At 45.0% G+C, this 25,456-nt stretch overlaps 1 pseudogene; it reads right to left on the bottom strand.

Annotated features, from left to right (window-relative positions):
* LOC110746427 (TMV resistance protein N-like) overlaps positions 1-22,289 on the bottom strand; it is a 71,106-nt pseudogene extending 48,817 nt beyond the window's left edge.
* Between the last annotated feature and the right edge of the window lie 3,167 nt (positions 22,290-25,456).

The raw sequence follows: 25,456 nt of genomic DNA, 5'->3' as shown, positions 1-25,456 counted from the left end.
CCTTGAATCATGGACTTCCTTTGATATGCAAAACACATACCAAACCTTTGTTCACTAAATCCCCACTTAGCACTCCTTGCTCTTGGATTTAAGAACACCTTTCTTTTCATCTATGCACCTCTCCAACTTTCCCGTTTCATGCTCCCTCTAGCACTCCGAAACGTGGCTGGAACTTCTTGGTCCATCCATCCAAAACCTAGGGATGGTTTGATGGATTCCTTGGGCCCGGACCTTGCACTTGATGATGGCTCCACCTCAAGTAGAACCCCTTTGTGAGTGTGTTGTTGTTGCCCTCCTTCTTCAGCCCTTGTGTCAAGCTCCACCTCAAATGGAGACTCCTCCATGACCGCCTTGGCAAGAAGTTTCCTTTCAACAACATTCTCCTCCTCATCCCTTGTCTTGACTTCACTTTCTGCACCTTTGAAATCAAGCACCCTTGATGATGAACTTGCATGCAAGAAGAACTTGCTATGACTTCCTTTCCTCATATGTGTCAAACATCAACTTATTTGCACACACATGATATGAGCACCCGGAATCACAAAATCCAACTTGAAGTAGAACTTGAACCCTTACCCGAAGAGCTAGCCATGACTTCCCCGTTACTCTCCTCCGTAACCGTCAAGAGTTCATCACAAATGTCATCATCACATACATTTGCTGAACTTCCAGCTTTCTTCGTCTTCTCCTTCCATACCGGACAATTTTGCTTCCAATGATCCATAGACCCACACTCGAAGCACCCTTCTTTGTCCTTGGACTTAGCATTCCTCCCTTTGCTTCTCTTGCCTTCACGCTTGCTTGAACGATTCCCTGCGAATAGACCCGTGTCTTGAGAGTTTTCCTCCGAACGTTGGGACATCCGGTGATGCGTCATCACATCTTGCACCACCTCCTCAAACTTCAAAGTACTCTTCCCAAACATAAGCGTTGTTCGGAAATGTTTATAAGACGGAGGCAAGGATGTTAGAAACATGAGTGCCTTATCCTCCGTATCATACAACACTTCCATCCTTTGCAAATCAGCAACACATCTATTGAAGCTGCTCAAATGCTCCATTAGATTACCTTCCTCCTCCATCCGAAGATTTAGGAGTTCTTCCTTGAGGAAGAGCTTGTTGGACAGCGACTTCCCTGCAAACATCTCTTCAAGCTTCTCCCATGTTTGCTTCGCTGTGTCTTGCATCACATTGATGAGCACCTCATCGGTGATGTAGTTCTCGATGGCTCCTCTAGCCAACTCATCCAGCACACCCCACTCCGCATCTGTCATGGTTGTTGGCTTCTTCTCCTTGCCTCCCAAGACAATGCTGAGATTTTGTTGTGTAAGGGCTGACTTCATCCTCCTTTGCCATAGAGTGAAGTTCTCCTTCCCTGTGAAAGGCTTCAACTCCACCTTCATGGTGACAGATTGTGGTTGCCTCTGCTGCAAAGAGCTACCTCCTTCTTCACCTTCCTTGTCACTTGCCATCTTCAACACATTAGAACTTGCTGCTCAAACTCAGCTCTGATACCACTTGTTGTGAAAATGGACAAACACTTTCACTCACTCCCCTAATGATCTTGTTGTTGATGGACTTTGTGACACACACAAGGATGGATGAATCACACACACACACACTTGAGAAACCAACCAAGCACAAAGTGACACAAGTATTTTAGAGGTTCAGCAATTGCCTACATCCTCTTGGTGATCCCCTTGAGAAATTCACTAATGAAAGAATAAGTTACAACTTTGGTTTACAAAGAAACCCCCTTAGAACTCTATTCTCTCCCAAGCTCTCTTTTCTCTCTCACCCCTTGCTCAACACTTTGATACACTTATGAACACCCTCACAACTCTTGGTGTTTCCCCCCTTTGGTGTCTAGACTACTCAAGACTCAACTCAGCTCTCTCTTGAACTGATTGCCCTCTCTCTCTTCCTCCCTTGGTAAGTTAAACCACTCTTGGACACACTAGCTCCCAGCTACTTGTCCACTCCTTGAGAAGTAAAACCACACTTGCTGTCTTGCTTCCTCTTCCCTTTAATACACAAGCCTTTGGACTTCAGAAGAGACTCCTTCTTTCCTCCCACGTTCTGCCCTTGGTTGCCTAACATGGACCACAACTTGGTCAGACCAAAGGCTAGGCATTGATAGCTGCAACTTCAGCCACCCTATCTAGAGCTATAAGGTAGGTACTATTTGAAACAAGTCAACAATCCTCATTCAATGGTGCTCCAGCTTTTCCAGCACCTTGCTAGACCTCCTAGAACCCATAACACACCTTAGAGGCCCGAGGGATTAGGTAGGGAACCAATACATGTGAAGACCTCTTGAAAAACGCGTGGAAGAAAACAGCACAGCAGCCCTGGCGACCGGTCGCTTTGCACTCTGACTGAAGGCGACCAGTCGCTTTCACCTTGCGACCGGTCGCTTTTCGCGACTTCCAGCTTCACCTCCAGACTTCGAATCTGCTTCAAAACGACCGGTCGCAAATACCCAGCGACCGGTCGCTTCCTCCTTCACTTGCATACTTAATGTGAGCCATTTTTCCAACAGTTTCTTCCACGAGAAAAGAAAGAAAGAAAGCCACCCTGCCAAGAAATGATGTGAAAAAATTCTATTGACATAGTCCACATGACAGAAAAATAATGAAAAAGATTCTTTGCAAAGGCACTCATAATAATTGCTTTGTGTTCATATAGTCGACACGACTATTGGGCTTACAATTGCAGCTAATGTACAAAACTTCAGCAGAATCTTTTTTCCAAGATTATACAAATTCTATAACAAGGTTCCGAAGTAGATTCTTTTTCTTTCTATTTTTGCCGTTATCAGCACGATAGTTTCCTTATCACCTTCAATGTGAATTAAGTCAAAGATGAAGAACTTTCGTCGCAATTGCAAGTGATTAAATAGTGATATTTGTTGGTGTGAGTTATTTTTCTGGGAATTTGGTGTCAGGACAAAATGGACACAAACTTTACCTTCATATTTCTGGAGATTTTGTCTCAAGACAGAATAGGCAGATTCATGACTCCATGATTCTAGAGATTATTTCTTTCCCTTTTGTACAAATATTTTATAATTAGGAATATATCTTGTAATTAGGAATATTTATTTTCCTTGTTTTACTCTAGTAGGGTTTACACCATTGTGCTATAAATACCTCCTTTTGTCAATGGAATAAGGGCCAGTTTGGCATTTCTGTGTTGTGAAAATAATTGATGTCAGATTTGCTGTGAGAGAAAGCAGTTTGGCGTTTGGTAAACTTTTTGTTAAAAGTGTTGTTGGTACTGATTCCCGCATAATCATTAAACCCAACGCCTCTTCAAAACTGATTCCTGCATAATCAGAAAATGAAAGCACCTAATTAGCTGCTTTCCCTTATAGCTTTCTCTCACAACAATTTTTAACAATAAGTGATTTTCTCATAGTTTACCGAACGGGCTGGGCTTCCCAAATTTTTTTAAAAATCACTTATCACCCTAAATAAGCAATGTCAAATGAGCACTAAAGACAACAAACAATTCAATCCCAACTTTCCTTTCAACTTGGTATCAGATCAGGTTTCGGCCTTTCTCTAGAAGCCAAAATAAAACACAAAAAATGCATAAATCCTAGCCACCATCTGTTCCCATTGGTAGCAATCCCTAACCACTACGGCGTCATTTATTCCCATTGGCAACAATCCCAAAACAAACGTCACCATTTGTTCCCGTTGGCAGCAATCCCAAAATACAATGCTGCCATCTATTCCCGTTGTCAGCCCTCTCAAACCCGAAACCGAGAAAGAAAAAAAAAACTTCACCAATCTACCTAGATCACCATGCCAGGAGGTTCCATCGAGCAAAACTCTTCCAGTGAGGCACTTGTCATCACCTCGACAGTCACCGTTCATAGTGACTCTTTCGCTACCAGTCACCGAAAAGGAATAGGTTCTCTCCCTTCTCTCTCACATGATCATCCCTGAGGTGTCAGAAGCCACAGGTAATCAAGGAAAAACCTTCATTGCATCAGAAAGTCATGATACAGGTTGGATTATCGATTCTAGTGCTACAAAATCATATGATATATGATAAAAAAAATTTCAATTTATTATGACTTTTCCTAGCAAAACAAGTGTGGCCATTGCGAATGGTGAATCAAAGCCAGTAACATGGGCTAGTTCAATTTCTCTCTCTCCGACTTTGTCCTTACATAATACCTTGCTCGTTCCTGCCTTGTTTACAATTTGTTATCAGTTAGTCAAGTTACGGAACAACTGGATTGTCTTGTATTTATGTTTCCTATGTTTTGTTTGCTTCAGCAGATTCTGACGAGAGCGATTATTAGGAGTGGTACTAAGAGAAGGGGTTATATTGTGTTGATGACATCACACTTGGAAGAGTTCATCAGGTTTGTGGCACCAACATTGAGGTAGAAAAAATGATTTGGTTATGGCATCAACGGATGGGGCATGCATCCTTTGGTTATCTGCAATCTTTACTTCCTTCGTATTTTAGTGGCGTAAAAATCTCAAACTTTAAGTGTGAGATTTATATTCTAGCAAAAAGTCACCAGGCTTTTTATCCACGTAGTTTGAATAAAAGAACGACTCCTTTTTCTTTAGTTCATTAGGATTTTCAGGGTCCATCCCCTACTACCATACCGTCTGGAATTCTATGGTTTGTTATTTTTTACGATGATTTCCTAGACTGACGTGGTTGTATGTGATGAAAAATAAAAGTGAAGTCAGGTCCATTTTTCGGATGTTTTATCAAATGATCCAAACACAGTTTAAAGTATTTTAGAGTATCGTTTGTACTAAAAATATATATATATAGCTTTCTTTTGATGTCCAGCAACATTACATCAAAAGAGAAAACGGCAACTGATTAGGCTATCAGAAGTCATTTTCTTTTCACCAACCCGTTTGTTTCTTCCACGAGAAAAGAAAGAAAGAAAACCAACCTGCTGAGAAATGATGTGAAAATTCACATGACACAGTTCACACGGAAGAAAAATGTTGAAAATGATTCTTTGCAAAGGCACTTATAATAACAATGACATGGAAAAATTGCTTTGTATCCAGATAGTCAACACGACTATTGGGCTTAAATTTGCTACTAATGTACAAAACTTCAGCAGAATCGTTTTTCCAAGATTATATAAATTCTAAACAAGGTTCCAAAGTAGATTTTTCCGTGTTTGGGTTAGTTAGAGGCTGACGTGCACCCGGTGGTGACATCCTAGTGGATGGCCTTCTAACTAAGTTTTTCCTAGTTAGTTTAATTTCTCTTTGCCTTGATGTTGTCTGGTTGTGTGGAGGTGTTTGTTCCCTCCTTCCTGGAGACTTTATGTTGGTTTCTCTTTATTTCAATGAAGCATCTCTTTGACCCAAAAAAAATTTGGTTCCAAAGTAGATTCTTTTTCTTTCTATTTTTGCTGTTATCGGCACAATAGTTTCCTTACCACCTTCCATGTGAATTAAGTCAAAGATGAAGAACTTTCGTCACAACTGCAAGTGATTAAATAGTGATAATTTGTTGGCGTGAGTCATCTTTCTGGGAATTTAGTCTTAGGACAAAATGGACAGAAACTTTACCCTCATATTTATGGAGATCTTGTCTCAAGACGAAATGGGTGGATTCATGACTCCATGAGTCCAGAGATTATTTCTTTCCCTTTTATATTTAGGAATATCCCTTGTAATTAGGAATATTTACTTTCCTTGTTTTATTATAGTAGGGTTTACACCATTGTGCTGTAAATACCACCCAGTTTGAATAAAAGAACGATTCCTTTTGCTTCAGTTCATTCGGATGTTTGGGGTCCATCCCCTATTACTATACTGTCTAGAATTCTATGGTTTTTTATTTTTGTCGATGATTGCACTAGATTGACGTGGTTGTATGTGTTGTGAATTAGAACCAACTCACTCCCCTTTAGACATTGTTGATGGACTTTGGACAAAACTCAATGATGGATGAATCTTACACACACACACAGAAAATAATCAAGCACAAAAGACACAAGTGTTTATAGAGGTTCAACAATTTGCCAACATCCTCTTTGGTGATCCCTTTGAGAAATTTCACTAATGAAGATAGGTTACAACTTTGGTTTACACAAACCCCCTTAGAACATTACCTTCATAATCTGTTTCTCTCACACCCTTGCTCACACCTTGATACACTTGAGAATTCTCTCCTCTTCTTGACTCACTAGTTTCCAGCTACTTTTCTTTCAACTCTCTCTAACTTTAACATATTTCAGACTTGCTCCCTCTTTCCTTTAATACATAAGCCTCTAGACTTGAGAGAAGACCCTTGCTTTGTCTCCCACGTTCTGCCCTTGAATACCTGATATGGACCACAGGTTAGGCCAGCCACAAGCTATGTATTGATGGCTACTTGTGTAGCCACCCTATATAGAACCATAGGGTAGCTACACCTTAAAACAAGTCTTCCAATGTCCTTCAATGCTACCTCAAACCTCCCAATTGATTTCCTACGTTCTTCTGACTCAGAAGTGACCCCTAGAGTCCTTGCAAGTAGGTGGGAGGCAATAGCCCTTGAAAATAGAGTTCAAAACTCGAGAAATCCGAAATAGCACGTGATGGGCGATCGGTCGCTGGCTTCTTGCGACCGGTCGCATTCTGGTAGAGTCGCAAGCGACCGATCACATGAAGCTGGCAACCGGTCGCCAGAAGTTTTCGCTCCAGACTTCGAATCTGCCTGAAAACGACCGGTCACTTGCTTCATGTGACCGGTCGCTTTTAGGCAGAGTCTCCTGCGACCGGTCGCTTGAAATGGGCGACCGGTTGCTTCCTGTTCTGTCTCCGAAGCTTGTATCCTTTATGCGAGCCAATTTTCACAACAATCTCCACCTTGGCGAGCCTAAAACTCATTGTGGACACCATTGCCTTCCAGGACATCGGTAACATCTTGAGAATCGTCCCGATAATTCTCAAGAACTCCACCTCAATCTTTAGCAAGTAACAAGATTGAGCAAGTTCAAACAATGCTTGAACTTTGCTGTTGTGACTGGCTTCGTTAGACAATCTGAAGCGTTCTCATTTGTATGAACCTTCCTTATCGTGATGTCTCCATCGTTCACCCAATCTCTTATCCGGTGGTACCGAACATCAATGTGTTTGGATCTTCCGTGGAATGCTTGATTCTTCACTAAGTGTATAGCACTTTGACTATCACTTTGTATCACCACCAAGTCTTGGGCAATCCCGAATTCCTTTGCCAATCTCTTCAGCCACACCGCTTCCTTTAAAGCTTTTGTTAGCGCCATATACTCCGCTTCTGTAGTAGACAAGGCACTAACCGATTGTAACACCGCTCTCCAACTAATCGGTCCTCCACCACAAATGAAGACATATCCTGCGGTGGATCTCCTCTTGTCTAAATCTCTTGCATAATCGGAGTCCACATAACCCGACACACATGCTTTTCCTTGTTGTCTTTCAAACAATATCCCAATCCTCTTGGTGCCCTTCAAGTACCTGAGAATCCACTTCGCTGCTGTCCAATGTTGTTTTCCCGGATTCGCCATGTATCTTGACACAACACTTACGGCTTGGGCTAAGTCGGGGCGTGTGCACACCATTGCATACATGAGACACCCTACCAAGCTTTCATATGGAACTTTGCTCATTTCTTCCTTCTCCTCATCCGTAGAAGGACAATCCTACGCACTTAATTTAAAATGCTCCACCAAAGGAGTAGACACCGGCTTGCAATCCATCATATTGAATTTTTCAAGTACTTTGGAAATGTACTTACTTTGTGATAGCCATAGTTTGCCTTCATTTCTGTCTCTCCTTATCTCCATACCTAGGATCTTTTGTGCAGAACCAAGATCCTTCATGTCAAACTCCCTTCCAAGCAATGTCTTCAATTCCTAGATTTTTGACATGTCTTTACATGCAATTAGCATGTCATCAACATAAAGAAGCAAAAGGATGAAATTACCATCCTTAATGCATGAGTGTATACACAACAATTCGATTCACATCTTCTATACCCAATCTTCATCATGAAAGAATCGAAGCACTTGTTCCACTGTCTTGGAGATTGCTTCAGCCCATACAAAGACTTCTTCAACCTACAAACTAGATTTTCCTTGCTTGCTTCAATGAACCCTTGAGGTTGGCTCATGTAGATGTCTTCCTCCAAGTCCCCATGGAGAAAAGCAGTCTTCACATCCATTTGCTCCACCTCCATGTTCTCTTGAGCTACTAAGGAGAGTAGTAGCCTTATAGAAGTATATTTCACCACTGGAGAGAAAATTTCATCATAATCAACTCCCTCCTTTTGCAAGTATCCTTTAGCCACCAACCGAGCTTTGAATATGGTGGCTCCCTTCCCATGCATATCTTCTTTCTTCCTAAACACCCATTTGCAGCCAATAACCTTGCGACCTTTGGGTTTAGGAACTAACTCCCAAACTGAGTTTTGGTGTAGAGATTCCATCTCTTGCATCATAGCTTCCATCCAACTTTCCCGTTCCTTGTTCTCAATAGCCTCTTGGAACGTGGTTGGTTCTTCTTCACTAGCATTCAAAGCATAGTGAACTGCATCCTTGTCCCATCCAAACCTTTGAGGTGGTTTGATGGTTCTCTTGGGCCTGGATCGAGCTATAGATGATGGCTCCACCTGTTCTTGAGCCTCTTCTTCTTCTTCTTGAGATTGTTGTTGTTGTTGCCCAGCATCTTCCTCCTCATTGTCGGACTCCACCTCCTCCTGAACGTCTTCAGTTGGTTGTTCTTGTGAAGTTTCCCTAAACACCTTCTTGAGTGGAACTTCAATGGTTGTTTCTCTCTCAACAACATCCTCCTTTGCCTCTGAATTCTTGACTTTGTTCATAGGCATGGTCTTCTCATCAAACACATCCCTGCTTAGTATCTTCTTATGATTCACTGGATCCCATAGCTTGTAGCCCTTCACACCGCTCTCAAATCTGATAAAAATGCATTCAAGAGACTTTGGCTTCAACTTGGATCTTTCATCATTAGGAATAAGTACATATGCATTGCATCCAAACATCTTAAGATTAGTATAATCAATTGACTTATTAGACCATAACTCCTCTACACATTTGAACTCAAGATTTCTTGAAGGCAATCGGTTAACCAAATAGGCAGCGTGGTTAACTGACTCCGCCCAAAATGACTCGAGCAATCCCGCATGAATCCTCATACATCTCTCACGCTCCATGAGAGTTCTATTCATCCTTTCCACAGCTCTATTTTGTTGGGGCGTCTTCTTCACGGTAAAGTGCCTCTTGATGCCTTCATTTGTACAAAACTCAAGGAACTTGCTGTCTTTATATTCACCACCATTGTCATTCCTTAGAATCTTGATTTTTCTTCCGGTTAGGTTCTCTACTTCCGCCTTCCACTCTTTGAATTTGGTGAAGACCTCAGATTTCTCCTTCATAAAATAGACCCAAACCTTCCTGGAAAAATCATCCAAGAAAGTTACAAAGTAGCGAGCTCCACCTTTTGATTTAACTGGTGATGGCCCCCATACATCCGTGTGAATATAATCTAGCACACCCGTGCTTCCCTCCTCCTTGTTTCGTTGCTTGAAAGCTACCTTTGATTGCTTTCCCATGGTACATGATTTGCAGAACTCAAGCTTGCAACTTTGAACACCTTTCAACAACTTTCTGTTGTGTAGTTCCAGCATGCCCCTCTCACTCATGTGCCCTAGCCTCAAATGCCAAAGCTAAGTTTCATCCTCTGAGTCCTTGCTTGTGGATACAGCTGCTCCACCTGTAATTTTTGTACCACACAATCTATATAGACAATTAGGTTGAACCTCTCCCTTCATAACCACAAGTGAACATTTTGAGATTATGAGTTTCCCTCCATTAGCTTTAAATGAATAACCATTCTTATCAAGAGCTCCAAGGGAAATGAGATTCTTACGCAACTTTGGAATGTATCTTACCATTCCAAGCGTCCTAACAGCCCCATCGTGCGTCTTCACCTTGATTGTACCGGTGCCTTTGACTCCACAAATTGAGCCATCCCCCATCATAACTTCACCACCTTCTTCTTTCTCATATGTATCAAACCACTCCTTGTTTGAGCACATATGATATGAGCATCCGGAATCCAAAATCCAATCAGAAGAGGAACACCTTGAAGAATTAGCAAATGCATTAGTTTTAACAATGCTATTAACACATAAAAGCTCACCATCACTTTCTGTGACTTCCTCAGCTGTGTTTGCTGCATTCTTCCCTTTGTTCTTCTTCTCCTTCCATATGGGACAATTCTTTTTCCAATGCTCCTTTGACCCACATTCGAAACAGCCTTCTTTTGCCTTGGATTTGTACCTTCCTCTGTTGCCTTTCTTGCCTTCATGCTTCTTTGAACGACCTCTCTCTCCGGTCTTTGCAACTAGACCTTCACCTTGAGAGTTTTCTCCCGAACGTTGAGCCATCCTATGATGCATCATGATGTCTTGCATCACAAGCTCAAAATCAAGAGTAACCTTCCCGAACATAAGAGTGGTTCGAAAGTGCTTATAGGACGGAGGCAAGGATGTCAACAACATAAGAGCCTGATCCTCCGTACTATAATTAACTTCCATTCTCTGCAAGTCAGCAACACATCTATTGAAACTACTTAAATGTTCCATTAGATTACCTCCCTCCTCCATCTTGAGATTTAGGAGTTCTTCCTTGAGGAAGAGTTTGTTGGACAGCGACTTCCCTGCAAACATCTCTTCGAGCTTCTCCCATGTTTGCTTCGCTGTATCTTTCATCACGTTGATGAGCACCTCATCAGAGAGGTAGTTTTCGATGGCTCCTCTAGCTAACTCGTCAAGTACACTCCATTCATCATCTGTCATGCTAGTTGGCTTCTTTTCCTTGCCAACCAACACAACATGAAGATTTTGTTGTGTAAGAGCTGACTTCATCTCGTTGCCAAAGTGTGAAGTTCTCCTTGCCTATGAAAGGCTTTAACTCCACCTTCATGCTCGTTGCCTGTGGTTGCTTTAGCTGCTGTGAGCTGCCACCACTCTCAACTTCTTTGTCACTTGCCATCTTCAACACACTAGCACTCCGAAAGAAGAACTAGCACAGCTGCCAACACAGCTCTGATACCACTTGTTGTGAATTAGAACCAACTAACTCCCCTTTAGACCTTATTGTTGATGGACTTTGGACAAGACTCAATGATGGATGAATCTTACACACACACACAGAAAATAATCAAGCACAAAAGACACAAGTGTTTATAGAGGTTCAGCAATTTGCTTACATCATCTTTGGTGATCCCCTTGAGAAATTTCACTAATGAAGATAGGTTACAACTTTGGTTTACACAGAAACCCTCTTAGAACATTACCCTCATATTCTGTTTCTCTCACACCCTTGCTCACACCTTGATACACATGAGAATTCTCTCCTCTTCTTGACTCACTAGTTTCCAGCTATTTCTCTTCCAACTATCTCTAACTCTAACATATTTCAGACTTGCTCCCTCTTTCCTTTAATACATAAGCCTCTAGACTTGAGAGAAGACCTTGCTTTGTCTCCCACGTTCTGCCCTTGAATACCTGACATGGACCACAAGTTAGGCCAGTCACAAGCTATGTATTGATGGCTACTTGTGCAGCCACCCTATATAGAACCATAGGGTAGCTACACCTTGAAACAAGTCTTCCAATGTCCTTCAATGCTACCTCAAACCTCCCAACTGATTTCCTACATTCTTTTGACTCAGAAGTGACCCCTAGAGTCCTTGCAAGTAGGTGGGAGGCGATAGCCCTTGAAAATAGAGTTCAAAACTCGAGAAATCCGAAACAGCACGTGACGGGCGACCGGTCGCTAGCTTCTTGCGACCGGTTGCATTCTGGCAGAGTCGCAAGCGACCGGTCGCATGAAGCTGGCGACCGGTCGCCATAAGTTTTCGCTCCAGACTTCGCATCTGCCTGAAAACGACCGGTCGCTTGCTTCGTGCGACCGGTCGGTTTTAGGCAAAGTCTCCTACGACCGGTCGCTTGAAACGGGTGACCGATCACTTCCTGTTTTGTCTCCGAAGCTTGTATCCTTTATGCGAGCCAATTTTCACAACAGTATGTGATGAAAAATAAAAGTGAAGTCAACTCCATTTTTCGGACGTTTTATCAGATGATCCAAACACAGTTCTTTCATGTTTCTATCACCTCCTCCGTTAATCTTACTCATCATTTTTTTGGATGTGTAGCTTATGTACATCTCCACAAAGATCAAAGGAGTAAATTGGACCCATGTGCTCTTCGTTGTGTGTTTATGGGTTTCTCTCCACAACAAAAAGAATATCGGTGTTATCATCCGTCTTCCGGTCGGTGGTATACTCCCATGGATGTTATATTCCAGGAGAGTGAACTGCTTTTCTCCCCTGAGTTTACCAAATGTGTTCTTCGGGGTAGACGACTAATAATTAGTCGGAAGAACACATTTGGTTTGAGATCAACATGGGAGAAAGAACTATAACAACCGGTGATGAAACAGGTACTAGAATCAGCATCCAAGCCTAGCCTGATAAACAACCAATGCCATTGTTGACCAGTACTAAAATCAGCATCCCAGCTGAGCCACAAAGTAGCCAAGCCGAGCCAACTGAAATCAGCATCTCAGCCCAGCTAGATACATGTTCGGTTCATTTTTACACATGATTTTTCATGTTATTCACCCACTATTTTGAGTTAGTTCTTGACATTTTATAGCTTTTTACTTCATTTTTGTGTTTTCTTAGATTTTGCCTTGGTTGGGATGAAAATGAGCTAAAAGTGCATTATTAGTTATAAATTCTGTTTTTGTTCATTTTCGTAGGTCAACTTCTTGGCCTGGGATCAACATGCTCTGGTGCTCGGATGAGGTCATGATCTTCATGAGACTTGTTCCAATGGATGTTAACTACAACATATCCAAATTTGAGCTCCATTGGACAAGTATTGCCTATCCAACCAATCCATCATGTTACCACAGTTCTGGAAATCCGGATTTGGCCAGCTTTTACCTCCCTTGTGTCATCTTAACTTCTTGTTACCATAACTCTTGGTAACAAGGAATTACATTTGTAAAATAGATATTTTCTGAGCTTTTGGCATCTTTGTGAAGTCAAAGCTCCATCATGGCAAGGGGACAATGGGCTAAGGCTTTATCAAAGGTGGTAGTTTTATATTAAAAGGTAAAAGCTGGAAAGGAGGAGAGAGGGAGGAGAAGTCAAAATTGCAATCTGATATTGGGAGCTTTTTGATCGTGGGAAATCAGGCTATTCCACATTCTACACAACTTGAGAGCAGCTTTTGGGGAGCTAAGAGCAAGGAAGGAGAAGGAGGTGCAGCCAAGGAAGAAAGGAGAAGACTTCCACCATTGAAGACTTCAAGCTTTCATCATTTCCAAATCTGTAAACTCCTTCTAGTTATATTTCGAGTTTGTATTTGGAATAAGTATGAGCAACTAAACTCCATAGCTAGGGCTTAGGTTGAAGCCCTAAACATGATTACCTTATTGTTTTGATGCTTGAGTGTATGAATTTCTAGATGTTGTTGATGAACCCCATTCACTAATTGAATTTTATGATATGTGTTTGCTTCCTTTGCTTAATCACCTTAGGTTGTATGCATGTAGCTAAAGTTGAGAAGTTGTGTAAGATAACCAAGAACACAATTTCTAATTAGCAACAAATGATTGAACTTGTTTAAGTGAGCATCATGTGAATTGGTTTCTTGACAACAATTGATGAATTCCAATTCACCAAATTAATCTATCCTTGATGTGTGTTTTCCTTGATTGATTACCTTTGAAAGCATGCTTCTTGAGGTTGTTGGGATTATGTGTATCTTCATGTTTTCCTAAGCAATAGATGGATGGAGTAAGAACCATCCATGTGAATTGGTTTCTTGAATACCTAATGTAAACACCATGCTATTAGGGTTCTTGTGATGTTCATATTCTCTTTGAACTTAATGGGTTTTCCTTGCAATCGAATCGAAGTACGAACCATACCTAGGTTCGGTTATGAGGAGGGCACAAGTATTGTAGCACGAACCATGCACTTTACGTATATTAGAGAGAATCAATGCGTCTTGAGCCACGACCCATGGTCTTGATTGCGAACATCTTCATCAATACATTTAGAGTTCATCACTTGAGTATCCATGAACATGGGTAGAATTGTTTAGGGTGGATTCCGAAACCCTAGTGTTTGTTACATTTTAATTTCACATTTTGATAATTCATCTCTGCCATTCACATTTAAATTCAAAGTCCATTTACTTTCATGCAATAGAAATAGGTCACTTGAACCAAATCAAAAAACCCCCCCAATGTGTGTGTGAGTTGCGTGTTTGACGCGTTTTGTGTCTTTGTCACTGAATTTTGTTTGTTTCCGTAATTGTTTTGGACTTTTGGTCCGCGTTGTGTTCTTGCATTTTTTGTGCTGATTCCAACCGTATAAAGAACGTGAATTTTGGATAAACGGTTGGAAAGTTATAGGTCAAAAACTGGACAGAGGTCGAAACTGAAAAACAGAGAAACGAATCTGTCCAAATGGTGATAAACGGGTGATAGAAAGTGCTGTTTGTGTTTTTCTTTGTTTTCTTGTGTTGTTTCATTTCTTTTATCTTCCTTACTTCATTTTTAGTTTCCAATTTGTATTGTGTTTGTGTGTTGTGTAAAATTAGTGTTCTTTACGTACTCAAATTAGAACTTATAGGAAACCGACAAGTTCTTCGTGGGATCGACCCCGTACTTACATAATCTATACTTCATTAGATTCGTGCACTTGCGGGTATTTTTAATTGGTTGTTTGCACATTAATTTGTGTCCTTTTAGGAATGCAACAATACATAACCAATGCCAAAGCCGACAAATGCATCCCCCTCGCACACCACAACAGTACCCGCTCAGTCTCCTCTAAATGTTCTTGAGGTAAGTAATTCGAAACCTAGTTCAAATAATCCTATTGATATTGTTGGACAATCTTACCAGTTTCCTCACAAAGCAAACAGTGGAAAATCACTAGAAAAATATTCGCCAGAAGGCCAAGTGAGATATGCAATTGCTGACTATGTGTCCACACATAGATTATCTACACAGTGTCAAGCTTTTGTGAATCAAATGGAAGTAGTTGTAATACCAAACATAGTAGAAGAAGCTCTGAGAGATCCCAAGTGGACCGATGCTATGAAAGTGGAGATGGAAGTGTTGAAGAAAAACAAGATTTGGGATATAGTCTCATTGCTCCAAGGAAAGAAACCAGTGGGATGCAAATGGATATTCGCAATTAAACATAAGGTAGATGGGACTATTAATCAGTATAAGGCAAGGTTGGTGGCGAAGGGATATACATAGACGTATGGTGTTGATTATCAGGAGATTTTTGCTCCAGTAGCCAAAATGAACACTATCCGTGTATTGTTGTCTCCAGCTGCAAATCTAAATTGGCCTTTGAAGCAATTTGATGTGAAGAATGCATTTCTTCATGGAGATCTAGGAGAAGAAGTTTACACAAAGTTCCCACATGGGTATGGATTGACTAATAACACTGAAAAAGTGTGCATATTGCGAAAGTCTCTTTACGGTTTGAAATAGTCTCCTTGAGCGTGGCTTGGGAGGGCAAAACGGGTATCTAGCATGGGGATCCCCAAACTTGGAAAATCTGCGACAGATATAGACTGGGGATGGTATTGACGTCATCTCCGTCCTCGAACTTGGCCCGATATGTATATATTTAATTTTGAATTAATAAATGTATAATATAATACTTAAAACATTCAAATGGTGATGCCAATTAGGGGTTTCCAACCCCTGACCTCCGAGATAGAAACTCACAAGCTTACCACCAGAGCACACCCACACTCCTTATTCTATAATTACATCTACAATGTTATTTAACCCAACTAGCCTACTGTAAGACCCTTACAAGTGCCATGGCCAAGTGTGGCAACAGCCGTGGAAAAGGTTTGATAGCAGTTGTCGAAGAAATGAGCAAGTCTACCTTGGAAGCCTCGACAGCGCATGTGGGACAAGTGCGCAGTGCAGCAGCGCGCAGCACACAGTGCAGCACAGCACAGCAGTGCACGCAGGCAGCGCATGCTGGCAGATCGTGCAGGCAGGTTGCTGGCAGATCGTGCAGGCAGGTTGCTGGCAGATCGTGCAGGCAGTTGGCTGGCAGGATGTGTTGCTGGCAGTTTTGTGTGCGCAGTTACATGGGCAGTTGTGAGGAGAAATTCCAGCAGATGTGCAGCGAGATAAAGGGCATGTCTGGGTGGTCACTTGTGAGTGGCATGCGGGATGCATCATGTGGTGAAGGCAATGTCAATGTGTCGGCATGACATGGCCTTGACATTGACACATGGCGCCACGAGCAAAAAGGAAGCCTTAAGAATAGGAGTTTGTGGGTTCCTTAGTGGGATAGTGGCATGGCGGTTTTTAGGAGGAAAATTACCTATGTCATGGTGGCTGCATGCATGGCAGACACATCACCTAAGCAGTTGGGGTTGTGAAATTCCCTAGAATGGCCAGCCGATCTATTCTTAACACTCAAACACCACAACAGGATTGAAATACTGTAACAATCCTGTAAGCAAAAATTCCAGAATATGCACACAAGGGACACACGATATGTTGATGCAGTAAAAAACCTCAAGATGAGGAAAACAACTGCGGGCACTATGCCAGAGAACAAATCACTATGAGAAAGAATACAAAAAGATCTTACAAGTCTCAACTCACAAGACTAACGCTCACCAGACAGACTTGCCTACTCGTCCTTGCTACTCAACCTAATCAGCGATCTTGTCTTCCTTCGTCAACAAGAGATGGCACAACTCTGGTCTCGGCTGCTCACACCTCAAGGCACGATTGCTAATCACCAACATGCATAATGCTCATGAATTCACACATATATGAAAAGATGATGATTTAATCACTCATGGAGGCTAACAAGGAACAACCACATGAGTTTTCAATGTGAACTCTCAAAAACCTCTTTGCAAATATTTTGTCGTACTTAGCTATTCTACGTTGCAGACCTAAAAGCAAAATGGCTAAGTTCCTTTCTTATATTACACGCTTCAAAACTAGGTCAGAGACCAAAAAAGTCTTTTAGCAAAAATGGGCTTTTTAACAAATAAAATATTTCATTAAAACCGATAAAGCCACTAAATTAAAAAACCAGCTGTAAAGACAAAAGAACCCTTTCGCTTAAATAAACATCAAACTAAAGAGTATAAAACCATCATTAAAAACTCACTAATGTCTGGCACTAGATTACGGAAGAATGAAACCATATATCAATTCTGTACATCTGACAGCCACTTTTGATGATCTTGCAAATATGCAAATATGAATGCATGGATGCAAAACACACCTTGGCATTGTCTCTGAGCCACACTGATCCAGGATAGCAGAACGTCACTTGAAAAATTGTAGGTTACACTCAAAGACCTACTCTATGTTTTTGTAACAGGAAATTGCCAATATAACAAAAATTGGTCCTAACAATCTCCCCCTAAACCAATTACAAGTGAGTGAAAACAATTCCTCAAATATGACCACTTGCAATATAGAAGGTAACCTGAATTTTGCACCACTAAACCAAAAATAATTAGTGAAAAGCATGTATGACTGAAAATACAATAAGTAAAAATAAAACTCAAAACGTTTACTCCCCCTTTTTTGGATAGGCAATGGCAAACTCCCCCTCAAGTAAATGACCACTTGCACATCAAATAACTGTTTGTGCCTGATAAATCACGGCCATGAGCTGGCCGAAGGAGCCCTTTCTTTCGGCCCTGGCACTTGTTCGCAGAGGTTGAAACGCAGCGTTTCGCCAGGGCATATTCGCCTTCCTTAAAGAATAAAAGAAGAAATGCTAAGGCATGATCATCTCGGCCTCAAACGTAGGCCGAGGCCGAGGCCGAACAAAATTGTGGCCAAGGGATTAAAGGCAAATCATCACGTGACAACAGGGTCCCAGGCTTCATTTAATGAAGTAGTGCCTGTTTACAGCAGCGAACCCATTGGCCACAAAGTAGCATTTAATGCATGAGGAAAGGTGGGAAGTGACTGAAGTCAGGATTTGGCAATGAAAATCAGAGTGATTAGACGTGGACATTCTCACAAGGATTCTGACAGTTTGAGATGTTGGTTCACCAGCTATCCAGGCAATAAATGCATCTCCACGGCCAGAGGTTCAGAACCCACGATCGAGCGCGGTGGTCGAGATTCACCGGGATTTCTGGGGTCTCACCACCATACTTCACGATCCCAAATGTCGATTGGACTGCCCACTTGCGCTAATCAGACTCCACTATGCGTAAATTCAGCCTCGATTACTCATCCAGGGACTCTTCCTATAAATACAAGACTCGAGCTACATTCAAAGGGTTCAAACACCAAAACAAGCCTCCCACGGAGCAACTTATTTTTTTCCTGTAATGCACTTTCAATATCTTTACTTGCTTTCCTAGGAGTAGTATGTAAGCAGAATCCATTCATCAATATATCATACGACCCTTGATTTTCAAGGCGCCGGAGCACCATCCTTGTTGTTCGCTCATTCACCCCATATATCACACGACCGTCGCTCCCTGAGCAGCGCGCCGGAGCATCGCCTAAAATCCATCACCAACACCATCACTCGACGGCCTTGTAGTTCAGGCCGTGAACCTAACAGCCGAGACCAGTTCCTCTCTCGGCTACAATCGTTTGACTAGGAAGACAGATCAAACAGGCGCACCATTCATCCATCCAACACTCATCAAAACATCAATGCACGGTAAACCGTGCTGGCACGCCCGCGCACAACCGCACCGCACCCAAAAGCAGGAAACCCTGTGTTAACGCACCTCCCCTCGGCCCGGAACTCCAGGCCGTGAGATTTGCGCGGCAGACACTTTTGGCATGCCCAGTGGGACTCTTGATATCCAGGCAGGCTTACAGGATGGAGACATCCTTCATGGCCATGATGGATAGATTCACTTCAGAACTGCGAACGCTTTTCCAGTAGAAAATGCCGGTAACTTCGCCCGCAACACGCCCTGGAGCCGGACATAGAAGTCAGGGACGTGAAAGGAATGAGCCAAACGGCGAGAGCCGCAGCCTTGGCGTTTTTTCCCATTCCCAAGCGCCAGGCTACGGCCAGCATCTTTGGCCGCCGACCAACAGTTGGGGGCAGGCCCAGCCCACAAGGGCGAATCCCGGGCCAAACCAACCGGCAAAGAAAGCATGTAGCCCACTCCACGCTCTAGCCAAGGCTTTGAGGGGGAGTCCTACGGTGTCTACGGCCGAGCAATTCGGCCCAACCCATACTTTGGCCGATCAGGCACAGTCCGGCCAAAGCAGTATGACCGAAGCGTTACCACAACAATGCGAGCAAAAAGGCATGACCGTTGCCCTATCATTGCAAATACATGATTCGGCCAGTCAGACGACAATACAAACGCGCCCAGGCTCCCTCCATGGTATAGATCAGCGGAACCAGGTGACCATACCTCGATGGCCAGCCGACCGAGATTATCTCGGCCAAAACTACGGCGTTCCACTAAAACTACCCGACAGGATTGGCATGAAATAAGGCGCAGCAAGGCAGGCCGTGTCAAGGGTTTCAGTTTGAAGACATCTGGCCTATCATGAAGGAGGGTTTAATAAGGGGGGAACTGGGGGCACCAGATTACCCAAGGCCGCGCCTATCAAAGAAATTTAGCAATACGCGTGATTTATCTCCTGAAGTTTTTTGGGCACACCGCGTTTCAAAAAACTCGGCCGTAGGCACATCTACTTACGTCTCGACCAGGAGCCAAAACACTAGTAAGATACTAAGGCTGACGGTTCGGTTTCTTCGAGATATCAGACAACACAGCAAAAGGAAAGAGGACTGCTCATGAATGATGCTCAAGAGTTCAGGGAGTTCAAAACAGTTGGAACTCGACGCCTACGACTCGGCGCAAGTTCAAAAGAAAATGGCACCGAGAACCTACGACAAAAAAGTCAAGAAAAAGAAAAAAAAAAAAGGGGAAAGTAGGCAGACGGGCCGAACAAAGGGCGCGGCCGTCATATAGAAAAGGAAAGTATACGTTTCGTTTTTCAGAGAAAAAAAGGAGGCCCTTGCCTTACACTTAGTTAAAAAGGGCATTACTTACGAAAGAGAACGGCCAGTCACGGCCGAAATATTATACATATTTATCTGTGTGAAGTCATAGAACAGAAAATAAACTATATATGTAAACAAAATAGCGAATGTTTGTGGTTATTTGTTACATCCCAGAAAAGAAAAATATATATAAGGAAAAGTAAGTTGGAATGGCCGCTCTTCACCCGCCTAGACCCCTTCGCTGAACATCCCCCAGATCAGGCAGGTGATCCTTCTCCAAGCGAGGTCCCCACCGTTGATGTCCGCTTGCCATCTCGCTCGAATCAGCTTGCGCTCGGCCAAGGCCTTCTTCGTCTCAGTCGCTGCTTTGAGGATTCGCTTGGCCGAGGATTTCAACTCGCTCCCGGCTGCGACCGCGCCATCTCGGCGTTGGAGGATGAGATCTCGCCGAGCCTGGAGCTCGGTAATCTGGGCCTCAATCTGCGCAAGCTCTTCGTTCTCTCGTTGGATAACGAGGTCATTTTCTTTCAGCCGAGCCATTGCAGGGTGAACTTTTTCTTTTATCACCTCCAGATCCTGTTCGAGCGAGCTCCCCTCGGCCATCCGCATGACAGCTTCGGTATACCGGCCGAGCATCTCTTCGCCTTCGGTCAGACGAGCTTGCAGTTCGTCCAGTTGTGCCGAGTCAAGCAGACCGAGCGCCATGGCCGTATCCAAGCAGGACCTAAACTCCGTGATCGCCCCGGCGTTGGTCATTTGCCGAACATCAAGGAGAAGAAACTCCTGGAGCCGTTCAATAACGGTCTTGGAATCCTCATCCAACGGAGCTGAGGCCGAGCTTCCCCCTTCCTCATGGAGGCTGGCGTATAGCTCCTCAAGATCATCAGAGGAGGTGGCTTCCAGAACATAGGAGGGAGCAAGGGTAAGATATAGTTAACTAAGATGTAAAGGAATAAACGAAAAGGAGGTCGGGTACTCACGGGGAGCGAAAGGTCGGTCATCACCACCGAGGTAGTCCGCAGGAGACTCGGCACACTCACGACCGCGGCTCCAGTCACCACCGGCTCGGCCACAACCGTCGAGTTCTGGAAAGACGGCACAGGCGGCATGGTCGCGGCAACCATTGCCAGCGGCGGCGACGATTGGGGAGGCTAGAGACAAACAGTTCGGTCAGAAGTGTGGAATAGATCAAAAGAAAACAATAAAGCCAAGTATGTTGAAAGTGGATTCTTACCGAGCGAAAGGAGATGCCGCTTGGACGACGAGGGGTGGGCGTCAATGACCCACTTGGCATGTCCACAGCAGGTTCTTCGGGGGCCTCGTCGGTTACTTCCTCAGCGGCCTCTTCATTGGCCTCCTCGCCGCCCTCATCGGCAGCCTCTTTGGCAGCTCCCTCAGCGGCCTCGTCGGCGACTTCCTCGGTGATCTCTTCGGTCGCCCCCTCTGCAGCCTCCTCGGCGGACGGCATCTCTGCGGGCGCCATCTCAGCATCTTGCGCCTCAGCCCCTTCCTCAACCATTGCCCTTCCCACTTCTTCGGCCACCATGTGGGCAGCGGCCGTTTCCGTCATAGGCGGTACCTCGACCGTGACCTCTTCCTCGACTGTTACCACGTCCTGAGGAAAGAACCAGATTACCAGAGCGCATAAAAATAAGAAAAAATAATGAAAAAGAGGGTGCCAGGGAGTGGTACTTACGAGCTCAGGGAGGGCCTCACTCACAGTCGCGGAGGGAGCCTCCTCTTCACTTCTGCCCTACGAGGAGGTAAAGAGGGTCCTCTTCCTCGGCCGTTGCACGGCCGCCATCTCGGCCGCAGCACTCTGGGCCGGTGCGACCTCAGTGCCCGATGCCTCTCGGCTCCTTTTGCGACCCGAGGCTGCGTATACAAAGGAAAGGGACAAGAGTGAGATGACCAGAGACAGAAGTGGTTTAGAGAGGCCAATGAAAAAAAATAAATAATAAAAGGAAAAGAAGCAAGGCCTACCAGCAGCAGTGGATGGTCGAGATGTTGGGGAGGCCGGCACGGTCCTATGCGCTAGCGTCTTGCGACCCCCCACCACAGGCGTCGCCCTGGGAGCTGGGGCCACGGTTGATGATGGGGCCGCGGTAGAGGCCACGGCCGCTGATCTGGCCAAGGAAGGGGCCGGTACCCTGGGGGCGACCACGGCCGGGGCACTTGGCCGAGGCGGCCCAGCTGATACCTTCTTCATTTTACTGCCTTTGGGGGTGAGAGGGTCCCAATCTGCATTCGTCAGGGCCGCCCTCACGGCTTCTTCAACAGGCCGAAGAAATCTGGCCGAGATGCACTCTTCATACCAGACCCTTCCATCCTCTTCATGCGCATTACGGCGTGACCAGGGCGTCAGAGTCAGGAAGGTCATTCCCTTTTGGAGCTGGAAGGTGATCTCAGCCACGCCGTGCTACTGGGAGACGTCGGCCCTCCAGGACGATAGCCGGTTCATTGACAGAGGAAGGAGTGGGGCCGTCTGGATTAGGCCAAACTGCCGAGCCACGAGGTTCGGCAGATACACCTCGGCCCCGGCCTTGGACAGGCCGCAATGGAGGTCGCGTGTGACCAGGAAGGAGCCCCAGATCTCCTTCAGATCGTTCTCCGTCTCAACATCAGGAACGACAGAGAGGTCGTGGGTCAGGAACAGAGGGAACAGCCGAGCAAGGCAGACTCGGAACTGCGTACCAATTCTCTCGGCCAAGCTGTAGAAGAATTTGTAGCAGAAGGCCGTGGCATTATGCTTCTTGGGGGCGCGAGCGAATGCGTTGGCCAGCGGCTCGTTGTCTTGAGGGACGGCCACCCCGCTCAACTCTGGGAAGTAGGCCTGCAACTAGAACTGGAAGGCCCACAGCGGACCACCGTGCTTCGGCTTCATCCCATCGGTGATGATGTCATGAAGCGTACGGTATATATGGCCGAGTAGGAACGGGCCGAGCGCTAACCTACCACCCTGCGCTAGGTAATCGGCCAGGTGGGCGAACTCCAGGGTGACCTTGTTCGCCTGGGTGCAAAACACGAACTTGCACAACCAGTATAGCAAGAACACGGCGTGTTCAACCTCGCCGAGAGGGGCAACGGCGTCGTCTTCATCACTATCTTCCACGCCGAAGTTGCTATAGAAGCTGGAGTAGTTGAGCATGTTCTTCGTCTTGCTCCCAGCAACTCTCGCAAGAGTAGGCCACGTGGCCTTAAAACTCCCTTCCACCTCGGGAGCAACGAGGGCGGCGTTCACTTCCACGCCGAGGGGGGACAGGCCGAACAGGGCGGCCATGTCTAGAACGGTCGGCGTCATCATGCCAAACCGAAAGTTCATGGTGTTGGTGGCCGACGACCAGAAGCACAGGGCCGCGGCCAAGAGCGACCGATCCATGACGAGCGGCCGATCAAAAAGCTTGATCAAGTGGTAGATGCCTTGATCCTTCCATTGTTGACCGAAGAAATGCTCCATCCTCGGCAGCCATTTCTCCCAGTCTGGGGTCACAGTTGGCCACTGTTGCTGCGGCCTGAGGACGTTCCAGTCCTGGAAGTCCCCTCCGTCAAAGGCCGAGTGATCCACCAGGTTGTTCTTCAGATGGGCCACGAGCCTCTCTGGCATTCCGCCATTAATGGAGGGGCCGAGAACGCAGGAATCAGTGGGGACGCCATCATCGTCGGTCCAGGGCGCGATGATGTCGGGAAGGATCGAACCCTAAATATCTCGGCAAATAGCCTCGAATTCAGTTTGGAAGGTTTGGGACCTAACTTCAGCAGAGGTGGAGGTATTGGAGGCCATTAGAGAAGGTTTAAGGTGAGTGTTTTGAAAGGGGGAAATAAGGTCTGAAGTTTCTGGGAAAATCGCGAGCTCACGAGGGGTTCTCTGGTAAACTTGGAGGTGCGAAGGTTTGATAGGTTTTTGAAGTTGGGAGAAATAGGTCTTTGACAAAGCTTGGGCGTCTGAAGATTTTGAAAGCGTAAAGAGAAAGCGAGGAAGGCTGGGGTTTTTATATTGGCGCTAGATTTCGAAACGAAAGGGCGTGTTTCTCTCGAGAGACGTAACGTTCTGTCAGCACGCTCAACAGGCGCAGCGACGTGTCAAAAGCCCAGAGGCCGTCGCTTCCTCTGACAAAGCGAAGCGACGCCCTAGGCAATGATGGCCTGCGCGACGTGCTTGAGGCATTAAATGCGCGGAATGCGCCGACTGGCCTGCGCACTTAATGCCCCAGTTGTCAATCACTTCATAAAGGAATGCAAAGGGTCCATCCCTTGGAATCCATTCGGCCCCTACCCATGCTGAGGACGAAGAATCCAGGGATGTGGGGGCAATGTTTGTGCCTGATAAATCACGGCCATGAGTTGGCCGAAGGAGCCCTTTCTTTCGGCCCTGGCACTTGTTCGCAGAGGTTGAAACGCAGCGTTTCGCCAGGGCATATTCGCCTTCCTTAAAGAATAAAAGAAGAAATGCTAAGGCATGATCATCTCGGCCTCAAACGTAGGCCGAGGCCGAGGCCGAACAAAATTGCGGCCAAGGGATTAAAGGCAAATCATCACGTGACAACAGGGTCCCAGGCTTCATTTAATGAAGTAGTGCCTGTTTACAGCAGCGAACCCATTGGCCACAAAGTAGCATTTAATGCATGAGGAAAGGTGGGAAGTAACTGAAGTCAGGATTTGGTAATGAAAATCAGAGTGATTAGACGTGGACATTCTCACAAGGATTCTGACAGTTTGAGATGTTGGTTCACCAGCTATCCAGGCAATAAATGCGTCTCCACGGCCAGAGGTTCAGAACCCACGATCGAGCGCGGCGGCCGAGATTCACCGGGATTTCTGGGGTCTCACCACCATACTTCACAATCCCAAATGTCGATTGGACTGCCCACTTGCGCTAATCAGACTCCACTATGCGTAAATTCAGCCTCGATTACTCATCCAGGGACTCTTCCTATAAATACAAGACTCGAGCTACATTCAAAGGGTTCAAACACCAAAACAAGCCTCCCACGGAGCAACTTATTTTTTTCCTGTAATGCACTTTCAATATCTTTACTTGCTTTCCTAGGAGTAGTGTTAGGTTGTAAGCAGAATCCATTCATCAATATATCATACGACCCTTGATTTTCAAGGCGCCGGAGCACCATCCTTGTTGTTCGCTCATTCACCCCATATATCACACGACCGTCGCTCCCTGAGCAGCGCGCCGGAGCATCGCCTAAAATCCATCACCAACACCATCACTCGACGGCCTTGTAGTTCAGGCCGTGAACCTAACAGCCGAGACCAGTTCCTCTCTCGGCTACAATCGTTTGACTAGGAAGACAGATCAAACAGGTGCACCATTCATCCATCCAACACTCATCGAAACATCAACGCACGGTAAACCGTGCTGGC

This window comes from Prunus avium, chromosome 2 (assembly GCF_965620075.1).
Source record: "Prunus avium chromosome 2, drPruAviu1.hap1.1, whole genome shotgun sequence".
Lineage (NCBI taxonomy): Eukaryota > Viridiplantae > Streptophyta > Magnoliopsida > Rosales > Rosaceae > Prunus > Prunus avium.
The sequence above is the reverse complement of the archived record's forward strand: the minus strand, read 5'-3'. Positions and strand labels throughout refer to the sequence as shown.